At 38.2% G+C, this 12,206-nt stretch overlaps 1 protein-coding gene across 48 annotated transcripts in view; it reads left to right on the top strand.

The window, feature by feature from the left end:
- Window positions 1-12,206, top strand: part of ZBTB20 (zinc finger and BTB domain containing 20) — a 762,566-nt gene that overhangs the window by 515,994 nt on the left and 234,366 nt on the right. For 39 of the 48 annotated variants that reach the window (XR_008298139.1, XM_053221858.1, XM_053221876.1 and 36 more), the window contains one exon: window positions 9,819-9,916. The exons of the other annotated variants lie outside the window; for them this stretch is intronic. The gene's annotated coding sequence lies outside the window, so the exon portion shown is untranslated. The remainder of the gene's footprint in view (window positions 1-9,818; window positions 9,917-12,206) is intronic. 48 annotated transcript variants of the gene reach the window in all.

The following is a 12,206-nucleotide window of genomic DNA, read 5'->3' as shown; positions in this document are numbered from 1 at the left end:
GAATGTTCTCTTGCTTAAACCAGGAAAGACTTGGATTCTTCTCCCTTAGAGATGCTAGCCACTTCTTCAGCTCTTTCTTTGCCAGTGTATATTTTGTCTACTGATCACCGAGTAAAGTGACAGAAATAAGGACTGTGGGACAGAGTGCTGAAGGAGTACCTCTGATCCCACCTAAGCAGGGAAGGCGCATACATTGACTCTTCAGCATTGGCTACCCCTTCCAGAAAAGAAATAGCTGCCTGACTGGATGGCTAATAATCAACAGAACACTTGAATGGGTTGTTTACAAGGCCTATCTTAACATAAAGTGCAATCTTCTATTGCGATGGAGATGACCTTTGTTGGTGATAGACATCACTCAAAGAGAGATCCACAACCCCCACCCCACATGGCACAAAAAGTAAATGGGTCTATCTGGTTTTGTTAGGTCCCAGTCGCAGGGACACCTTTACTCAGAAATCAGTCTCCCTCCATTTTTTAATCAATAAGTTGTCATTCTTATTTTTAGTTCATGAATGTTTGAATGATTTATAATAGTTACTCCCTCCACCCTCCTAAGAAGTCTACTTGCCAACTTTTAACTGAAAAGGACCCCATGTAAGAGGTGTTATTACTACTAAAGAAGTGATTTTTAGGACTCATCTCAAGATCTAGTTTAAAGAAAAGGCAAAAACTGAATTTCTGATGTACGTACACCAGAATGGAGACCGTTGCCTTTGTTCTTTTTGAAAAAAGTGAGCTTTTGAAATAACTATATGCTTCTCTATAATCAAAGCCCTCTTTTCCCCAATAATTACAAAGGATATACTTTTCAGTTTCTACTCAAGTAATAGTGACTTAGATGCCACCTGCTTAAATAGCAGCCATGGATCCAGTGACCATTTATGTGCCCAGAAGTAATGACTGTTCAGTTTTGTAGGTGAATCTCTTGGAATTGTGTGCTGGGAATAGACTAGATCAGGGCTTAGATTAGTTGATTAGATTAATTGTAATAGGTATAAGAATGGATTATCCTGTTAGAAAATATACACTATAGCTTTCTATAGAATAAAATTCTATAAAAACAATAGGCTAGTCAAAAATTGAGAATAGGTTGGATTAAGAATAGATAGGACTAAGTATTTTAGAGGAAGATTCTCTAGAAATTTAATAAATGAGCTTTCCATTAAAAACATTGTTACATTTGTATTTAATATAATTTTAAAATAAAATCATTATAGAAATTCAAACTCTGACAAAAATGGTGCTCTGTGGCTGATCACCCAGGAAAGCTGCAGTTATGTTCTAGCTTAGCTTGTGGGTGATAATACTCCCACATTTGACTTCATTGTCCCTTCTCTGCCAAAATGAGACTCACTATTTGGGAAACTGTACCTGAAAATAGTCATTTTGATACTTCTATCTGTAAGTTATTGACATGGAAATCTAACCTCCATGCAAGGAAATACCCCAGAAAAACCCCGGTGAACTGATTTGCCAATCCTCTGACAATGCTAGGACATTAGGTAATATGCAATGCATACTGGTATGTTTTCTTTCTTGGCCCAATGAGAGCTCTGGTGAACTAAGGCAAAGCTAGAGTTATGATATCACTCCACTCAACTAGCAGAGCTTTGAATTTTGCCTCAAATGACAATCCACCAATAAATCATTAAAATTTCTCATTTATTTTATTTGATGCCAAGCACTTCAGAATTCTCAGGAAATGTCTATGAAGGGATCAGTCAATATGGAGAAGTGTAGAAATGGTATGCCATTGGGGTCCATCCTGGATTCTGGTTTTTGATTGCCTTGATTATCTAAACACATGGTCTCCAATATGAGCAAACTTGGTGTAGTCTAAATTATTGGTAGCAGCACTTCAATATGCAAAATCAATTTTAATTTAAAATTGTATTTTAAGAAGGAGTAAGAAGGGAAAAGTGACGCAAAACCACATTGATAACAGGACACCAGAAATTTCAAATGGTTGCAAATCACGATTTTAGACGTCGAGGACAGGGAATGCATGCTTTAAAAGTGTGGTGTTTTTATCCGCAGTGGCCAAATTATAGTAATTTGAGACTTGGGAGAGAGGACAATCATTTGAAATGGACACTCACTAAAACAGAAAATAAACAGAATGTCATTAAATAATGGGGAGAGGTAGCATTCTTCACAGGAGGGAAAGCAAACCTCCCAAGTGGCAGTCCATTCACACCTCCCTCACTACATGTATATAAAATTTCATAATAGCTCTACTAGCTTGCATATGTTAACAGCTGCTAAACTAATGCCACATACCTGAACATACATATCCACATTGCTTGCTTTCTGTGGGACTGTCTTCTTTCTCCACAAATTAAAGAGTCTGCAGGGGAAGGCATATAACTTTGTTTCTTTTGAATCTTCTCTTAAGTCTTGTATTTTCCATTACCCACCATGGTTTGGCAAATGTCACTGATGGACTGAAAATAAAGAATGACTAGCTCTGTGGGCACAATAGCATCTAGAAGTAGAGCACAGAAAGTTAATCAGGAGTGTGAAAGGTAAAACAGAAATTTAAAAATAGCTGTAATAGTGAAATTACTTAAGAAGCATGCAGAATATAGACATTGCCACTATTTCCTCTGAGCATAGATCAGACACTTAATCATTCTTCTCTGAATTCACTAAAATTTGAAGGAACATCTTAGTGAGAAAGAGTTATAAAACCCCTCCCCCCCATTTAAATTTAACATTTTGAGAAAAAAAAAGTTCTTTAAGGGACAAATGTCTCAAAGACATGGAGACTTTTTTGCTTATCTTAGAAAAAGGAAAGTTGAGTTACTGAGCTAATTCCAGCTTTTAAGCAAGTTAAGGGAAATAAGAAATGAGATTTTCTCTGTTTTCTTCACTGAGGATCCATAGTAATAAAATATGCTTATGCTTATCCTGCAACAAAAAATCTTTAGGTTTGATAATGAGGTAGGGCCTTGATAGTGAAGCTTCTGAATACCGAAGGGGAAGTTGTGAGATTGGCTTCTGTGAGGCTCTTTAACTTAAATCGGATAGACCCCCATCTTCTGGACCAGTTTACCTGTGTCAGGGGGAAGAAAAGGAATGATTTCTCTAGGCGGTTCACATTTTTCACACGTTTCTTCTCTCCCCCCCCCCTTTTTTTTTTAAAGCCACTGTTATTCAGAGGCGAAAACTGCGGGAAGCTACGGGGATTTCTAAATGTGCTTGGCAAATGGGAAAGCAATAGCAGAGCCACCAATGAATCATGAATCACACTAGATTACTCTGTGTTACATATGCTCACTTATGTAGCCATCACACTCTGTTACAATCATTTCCTATAACAATTGATTTACTACAAACTTTCAACAGTGGTTGAAAAAAAATTTGCTCGTGAACAAAGAAATTAGAGCATATTGTTCAGTGCTCTATAAAAAGGTATAGTAGACTTAGTGCAAAAGTTACCACATTTTACTCTCTGCTTGTTGGTGTCAGTATTCAAAGTCAAACCCATTACCATTAAACTTAAACCATCTAGGGTCTCCTGGGTGACTCAGTCAGTTGAGTGTACGACCTCAGCTCAGGTCATAATCTCATGGTTCATGGGTTTGAGCCCCCATCGGGCTCTGTGCTGACAGCTCAGAGCCTGGAGCCTGCTTCCAATTCTGTGTCTCCCTCTCTCTCTGCCCCTCCCCTGCTCTCGCTCTGCCTCTCTCTCTCTCCTTCTCAAAAGTAAATAAACATTTTAAAAAATTTAAACTTAAGCCATCCCCTTCCTACTGCAGTAAGTGAAATATTTTTGATTCATCTCCAAAAATATAAAGCCAATAAGTGTTGGTGGTATTTGCTATAAATAAGGGGAGAGACCCACAGAATGCAGTTAGGGAGAAGACATCCTCAATTAGAAAAGAAAAAAATCTGCCAAACTCCTCCTATTTGCCAAGCACTCATCTAGGAACTGGAGGTTCAGAGGCAAATAAGTTTCCATCAGTAAAGAGTGCTCGCAGACTACTGAAAACAAACAGACACATACACGGGTAACTCTAGTTAAATAGATATGTATTGGAGTAAAGGTATAAGCAAGGTACTCTATAGATTTTCCTGGGACAATCCTGGTTTGTGCCTATGGTGGTTTAATTTTTCATAGGGTCCTTATATGCCCTGGTTTAGACAGTAAGTTATACGTTTACCCTATAAATAGCTATAGCCGTCAAATCTGCCTGAGGTTGTCTAGCGAGAGTTTCCACAGATTAGGACAGACAATCAAAGAGATTAAGAATGCTTTGCCACACATGTTGTCTACATTCAAATAGAAATAGAAATGAAAAACTTAGTACACTGACTTTCATTTCTCCCAGCGTTGTCAGAGGAAGAAACTGGGAATTTAACTCGTGTGAGGTGAGGAGAGAGGGAGAAGGCAGGATAATCTAAACCCATTTATTGGTATATGATATGCACAAAGGGTGTCTTTAAATGAGCCATTAAACTATTGGATCCCCTGAAGTTCTCCCGACTGAAAGGTGGTGTGAGAAAAGACTAGAAGCTATGAAGGGAATTTTAGAAAGATGGCTTAAGGTTCAACATAAGAAACCTTATTTGGTGCCAAATTTTGTACAAATAGAAGGAGTCTAAAGCAGGATTGGGTTGCCTATGAGGCTGAGAGCTCTATGCCCCTGATGGTGTGCAGCAAAGGCTGAATGACCGTCATGAGCAAACTCAGGCATTAGATCAAAACTCAGGCCACTGATTAGAGTTCTATACACATTGCTGATCCTATGATTTTATATTATGCATTGGGTTTTTTCGAGTAGCTTTTAAGTAAGAATCCAGCGCTTGGGGAAACCCCTAGAAGAAAAAAAAAAAGTAGAAATATCATGAAAAACAAAAGAAACGAAACAGTTTGTGAGCTAAATGCTCGTGACCCACTCTGCACACACACTAAAAAGAGATGAGGGAATGTCAATACAGATCTCACTGAGCTTATTCTTTGCCACTCTTACAAGGAAAGCAGCTATTTGACACATAATATTCAGAAGACATGCCTCCCTCAGAGGTCTGTACCTCTTGGACATATACTCATTTAAAGACGGAGCTGCTGCAAAGTCTTGCTTTCCAGTTTGATTTGCATAGCTCCAAGTTTCGTTCGAATGGGACCTGTAGCAAAGCTATCATTAAAGAGAAACAAAGCAGAAAACTGAACAAAGGATACATTCTGTGCAAAGTTAGAAGTTTAGACTGTTTCAGAGATCCTTGTCATGGTAAGAAAGATGTCCGCCCCTTCCCCCACCTGAAAAGAATAGCAGACAAGTGACAAAAGGAGGCTCCCTGGAGGTAACATGGGAGCAACGAGTAGGGGGACTAAAGGCTGCACACACGAAGAGAGAGAAGGGGGTTGGCATGGACACAGGAGATGCGGCCAAACACCCTGCATTCACAGCAGAAATGCGTGATTAGGTTGGAATCACTTTCGCCTCTTCCCCAGGGTATGCAAGTAGGAATAGGTCAGGCTGAGGCAAAAGGAATGACATCCTGATGAGGCTCAGCTTTCCCAGGGGCCTACAAAGGGCGGCAACACAGCTAGAGCCAGAATATTCTCACTGGCCCCTTTATATGAAATCTTGAATATCTACATTTACAGATTAAAATGTTTTCCAGTACACCAGAGAGAGAAAAGTCTTCTGAAGGTAGTGGAAATGACTTTAGTTCTCTAGTGGTTAAGAGTCTAAGGGCTTAAAGTGAGGAAAGTTGGTTTCAATCCTCTGCTACTTAACAGATAGATTTATGGGAAAGTATTTAAATTACTCTAAGTTTTCATTTCCACATGTTAAAAAAAATTGATAATGCATACACCACTGAGCTCTTCTAAAGATTATATTACACATGTGAATTGCGTAACACATGTAGTGTCTGGCAAATAATTATTAACAATAAAATTTTTATTCAGTGAGGACTGTTACCCATTTTCGTAACGTTTTCTGGTCACTTACACCAAACCCTGCCTCATCTTACGTCATTACTTTCTGTCTGGTCCTTGACATTCCACACTCTGTTTCAGCTTTGACCTGCTTCCCCGGATACTGTGTTATCTCCCTGCTTCAAAACTTCATGCTTCTGTTCTTTAAAAGGTATACTTACAATGGTTTGTAAATTCAGTACCAACAATGTGCAAATATTTCAAATCATAAAAAGAATACATGACTTCTAGGAAATACTGTTCTTGTTCTTGAACTCTGAAGGCACTCTTCATCTTTTATAAAATTGACCCTGAGCCCATTCATGTCAAGTGAACAAGATATTATTTTATACTGTCTTCCTGGGAGGTTAAAATGACTCACCAAAAGTCACTCAGTGATCTCAGATGAGGAATCCAATGAATCAATCTAGAAATCTTGATCTAACATCTGCCAGGGTCTCCATTTACTGAGAAAAAGTCAGCCTAGAGAGGATGACCCCCAGGAAATTTTATATTCTGTTATTAGTTTTTACCACATGCTTAAAATGTTTTCTGGATTTGGACTTGCCCTCTGATTACCCACAGGATACAGGAAGAAAGCTGTGTCAGTTCCCTTCTCAACAGCTAAAGCAGTCCTTGTCACCAAAACTATCATATGTTAGATCACATGTCAGTGTCTGTGACATAGTCAGGCCTTGGCTTCCCAGGATCTACTCATTACAAGTGAGTTTATGTGCCTTGAAGCATATGGCCTTGATATATGATCCCAGAGCAAAAGAGCAAGGTATTTCAAGCTGGCCACAATTTTATTGACTCTCACAGGCTTTCTTTGTAGTCATTCCAATAAACTAGACAAGAAATTTCTGATGCTCCAAGCTATCCAGTCTGCAGGACTCCATTTCATGATTCAGAGTCCAACTAAACAACTCAAGAGTGCTTTTTGTGTGACACTGTGACCACAGGAATAAATAATTGCTTAGTAATTCTCTTTGAGGCAGAAAATTCTAAACATGGAGGAACCATTTCCCCTTAATGGGAGCCAGAAATCCTGTAAGTGCTTGAAATGGCATTCACAAGTCTGAATGGTAAACAGATAAAAACAGGAGCGCACCAGTTGCACAAATGACTTGCTTGTCACAAACTTGTCATTGCAGTAATCTAACATTTCTTTCACAGAGCCCGATGGAAAGGATGGAACAAACAGGCCCTGCTGACGTTTTGGCTCTGCTAAGCCTTCCTCGGAGCTAAAGCATCTGCAGCATCTTCCTGTTCTAGACCCTTTATCTGCTGAAGTTAGCTGATACTGTGCATGTCAAAGAAATGTTTGACTATTGCATTAACAAGTTGATGACAAGCAAGTTATTCCTGCAACTGAAATACTGCTGCTTTTAGCAGGCTGCCATCTTGACCTTCATCTTATTCTACAGAAGAACCCTAACAGAGCGGAGCACTAGGGAGATACTCTCAGTGTTGTTGCCCCAGGCTGTACAGATAAACAAGGACCACCTGTTCAGAACTTAGGTGCAGCAGTATAGGGGACACACCAGGCAGTTCCGTCAGGGTTATGGGTAGGATTTCCTGGAAAAATGTAAATGTTGCAAACACGTTGCACTGTCCCAAGGAGTCTCTTGCTGGGATAAAGGGAGATGCACAGAGATTTCATTTCCTACTGCACCTCTTCCGTTCCCCACACACGTGTGCACACGCAGACCTGTATATACTTCATAAAATATTAATAGCTGGGAAAGTTAATGAAAAGTGTATGCCAGCTTCAAACATAGTTTTTGCCAGTTCTTGGAGTTCCCCTATTAGTGGCCTCTCCTAACCTCCTCCCCATTCAGAATAGCATCTGGAACTATCTAAACCTAGTCAGAGCCATGCTCTTATCCCTGAAAAGTGAGGAATGTCCGTTGGCCTCCTTGCAGACACTTTCATTAGCCCTCTCTAACACACTCCCCGTTGATCTCCAACCTCAGCTGCCAGCAGGGAGTGCTCACACACTGTGCAACTTCCAACTCCTGCCTTACTGTTTGTGTAGCCCTCCTCCCGTGGGGGACCCACCCTTGAGCTTCCTTGAGTGTGCAGTGTGGTGGGTCTCAGGCTTATCAGCACACAGAGCTGAGCGGTCGCCTGTAACTGGAGACTTGCCTGTTGCATTCTGCCTCTGCTGGTGCCTTGGGCATACCAGCCCTTGAACAATGGAGCATTGGCCCTAAGACTTTAGCCTTTTCATAAAGCTGAGCTTCTCTTATTCATCAAGGTGTCAGGTGCCCTGGATTCCGTTTAGACCCTTGGTTAAAGGTGCAATGATACTGTCTTGTCTGGTTTAACTATCGATGAGAAAAACTCGCATTCTCAGACTTATTTTCTGGCTGTTGCCTCAGGTGCTTTCATTTTTAACCATCTTGTGTAAAAATGGTTATCATCATTCAGCCACTGGAGCCCATATTTCTTGCCAAAGTAGTGATGGGGCTTACCTTTCTTTTAGATTTGGCAAATTGACCACAGTACTGTCTCCCAGATGAAATGTTCTACTCCCATCCCAAATATCTCATGCTGCAATCGATACCTCAGCTTTGTTACCTCAGAAGACAGGTGGGAAGGGTGTGAGGCAGGGTCCTACGTTTTACACAGGGAAGGATCTGTCCCCAGTAAAGGAGGAGGAAGTAGTTTGAGGTTGGGGCACTTACATTTTCTGAAAAAGAACACCTGTAAACAAACTATTTGAATTTTAAATGGAATTTTAGTGACTTTTTCTTTGTTTTTTAAAGTTCCTTAATAGGATTTCTGTAATGATTTTGTGTTTTCTTTTTTAATAGAACTTAAATGGCAAAGAAATAGTATGCTGTTTTTGATTCAGGAAAAAAATAAAAATCTTTTTTTATGGGAATTCTCTTTTTAAATACACATTAGGGAATAGATAATGGTACCAGCAATAAAAAACGTACCCTCTTCCTATTCAGAGTGATAGCTGATTAGTGTATGTGTATGTGTTTTTAATATACATTTACTTACTTATTTGATTATTTGTCTATTTATTTTAAGAAAGAAAGGAAGAAATAAAAGAAAAATTCTTTTGCTGGAGTAATCTCATTAAATTCATAGGATTTTAGGGCTGGAAAGGAACTTGATGATAGTGACTTTGTGCCATACTCACGCTTGAGAGGTGGATACTGAGACCAAAAGATGTTTAATAGCATGAATGAAGATACCCAAAAAGATTGTGGCAGATCAAGGCCTAAAACTTTCTTCTAAACAAACACTCTCATTTGAATAACTTACATTGATGTACTTAAGTCTAATAGGGCATTCATTTTTGGAATAACTGGGGTCGCATACTGGCAAAGCCAGTTTAGGGACGTACGTTTGAATAGTTTGGAGATATTTCTTCCTAAGCTGTATTTAATCTGAGTCATGGAAGGAACCATTACAATTTCAATGAATTTTTTTCTCTTACAAGGTTTCAAGGAAACACTTTCTCCATTCCCATTTTGGCGCCTGAAAACATATTTTTAAACGGGTCTGTTCCTTTAATAAATATTCGTTTAAGTAGATCATATTCTAACATTCTTAGAGACAAAAAATCTTTTATCAGATTAAAAGAAATCTGGTTTTTATTCCCATTTTTAGCCATGTTTGAGTTGGTCCTTGTCAGTTTCCCCAACAAAACACTGATTAAGACATCAATGTTTTTGTTTGTTTTGGTTCTTTTAATTTAGCACAAGGGGAAAATTTAAAAAAATGCATTTACCTTTTTGCAGCTATGATAATTATATACTCTATTTTTCATTTATGCAAAACTTTATTTTTGAGGGTTTTCTTTTTGTTTCATTTCTCTGTTTTTGCATTTTCCAAACATCTGTACCGTGGCTGGTGGCGAGTGTAGCAGTGACTGGCACTTTTCCTCCACGCTTTGAGAGAAAGAGAATTGGCTGGAATAAAACCTTGCTTTCCATATGGTCGACTTGAAACAGCATTGAAAAGGTATCGTCTCTTTTTCTTTTCTGAAACCAGAGGTGAAACGCACGAGCAAATAGCAATGTTGATGCCAAACCACCTGCTGATTTATATCAGAAAAGTCCTTGGCAAGGCATCCCCCACCTTGTCCCCCACTTGGCGAGGCATCCCCCACTTTGTTGAAAACCTAAATAGATGATCTTTGTGCACTGGTAGTGCCACATCAACAATATATGCTGCAAATCACTCACTTAAGAAAGCCTAGGTTCTACACATAGTCAAGAAATGAAAGGTTTGCTTTTGGTTTGACAAAATGAGCACTTTGTAAGTGTGTTTAAACGGCTGTGAACCGCTTGCTGATTCCTGGAGTATTGGGGTCGGGTCTATTGTCAGGGACAGTGAAAAGAATGTGACACTAGTGCCTTCTTTCACCTTGATTAATTCTAGTTAGGAAAAGCAGTAGTCTTCGCCTTATCAATTATTTTAAAGTAATATATTTCTAGCACATAAAAATATAAAGAATAACATGAGCATACAAGAATCCCGCACCCAAATTGAACAAACCTTAACTAATTTGGCACACTCATTTTCAAAACTGTTTTTTGTCTTTTATTATTCTAAGTTACATATGATGATGTACATAAATTAAGTGGATAGCTTGATGAGTTTTTATGTGAGTGTGTTTCCATGAGGCAACACCCAATCCAAGATACAAAACATTCACAATACCTAGGAAGAGTCCTTGTGCCCTCCCGTGTGTGATATTCTCCAAAGCTTTAACATGAGGTTGAAAACAAGCAAAACTATTCTGACCTCTATCACTACCAATTAGTTTTACACAAGCCAAAGCCATAGTGTGGCTTATATAAAATGTATTCTACTGTAGATATCACTAGAATGCATTTCTTGAATCTCTCGTTGTTGAACGTTATTTCTAGTATTTCCCAATCACAACAAATACTGCAGTTAACATTTTTATACATATTTTTACACAGAGGAAGAATTGCTTAACTGTAAGAAACATGCATTTTCACTTTCACTAGGAATGTAAAATCTCTTTCCAAAATGGTAGTGGTGGCAATTCATATTCTCATTAACTACCCATGAGAACTTCTCCACATTCTTCACAACATTTGGAATGGCTAGGCTTTTAAAATTTTTGTCAGTTTGTTAGGTATTAAATAATGCCTCATTTAAAAAAATTAATTTATAAACCATCAGGACTCTCTCATGTGTGTTGCCTGTTTGGGTCTTTCCCCATCTTACTATTAGGTTATTTGTTTTGCTACTGTTATTTGGACCGGTTTGGGTTTTGGTTTTGGTTGTTGTCGTATTCTGGATTGTTGTCGTAGTATTCTGGATTATCATCCTTTGGGTAATAGAGATTGCAAATATATTTTCCTAATGTGTAATTTCTTTTTTAACCGTATCTGTAGTAGCTTATTTTTTTAAAGTTTCTCATTTTAATGTAGTTAAATTTATTGATATTTTCCTTTATAGTTTGTGCTGGGACGCCTGACTGACTTAGTCAGTTAGAGCATGCAACTCTTGATCTCAGGGTAGTGAGTTCAAGCCCCATGCTGACCGTGGAGCCTACTTTAAAAACATGTACATATATGTTATATATATATATATGTGTGTGTGTGTGTGTGTGTGTGTGTGTATATACATATACACACACATATATATGTGTATATATATGTGTGTGTGTATATATGTGTGTGTGTGTATGTATATATATATAGTTTGTGTTTTTATGTCATTTAAGAAATACATCCATATGAAAACCTTCCTTGATTTTCTTCTAACAGTTTCAAAGTTTTGCCTTTTACATTTAGATCTGTAAACTTGGCATTTATTTTTGTATGTGGTATTTTAAATGCACCCCATTTTCTTTTTTCCATAGATGACCCAATTATCCCAGCACCATTTAACAAGTTGGGTATCCTTACCCACTAATTTGTAATGCCATCTTTTGCCTACATTAAAACTATTCTTAGGATCTGTATTTCAACCATTTGTTTCTCTATTCCTGTGTTAACACTATAATGATCATAATTAATTATAACTAATTATCATAGCTTTATAATATTCTTGTTAACTGGTAAGACAAATCTCTACATTGTTCTTTCAAGTTCTCTTGGCTCCTTCTGGGCTTTTATTATTCAATATAAATTTTAGGTTAGTTGGTCAAGTTTTGCAAAAGCCTTGGTGAACTTTATTTGGAGTGACATTAACTTTAGAGAATAACCTGGGGAAGAATTGACATTGTGATAACATTATGTCTTTCTACCCATTAACAGACTATATTCCTCTA

This window comes from Acinonyx jubatus, chromosome C2 (assembly GCF_027475565.1).
Source record: "Acinonyx jubatus isolate Ajub_Pintada_27869175 chromosome C2, VMU_Ajub_asm_v1.0, whole genome shotgun sequence".
NCBI classification, from domain to species: domain Eukaryota; kingdom Metazoa; phylum Chordata; class Mammalia; order Carnivora; family Felidae; genus Acinonyx; species Acinonyx jubatus.
Note: the sequence above shows the minus strand (reverse complement) of the source record. Positions and strands in the feature narration are given on the sequence as shown.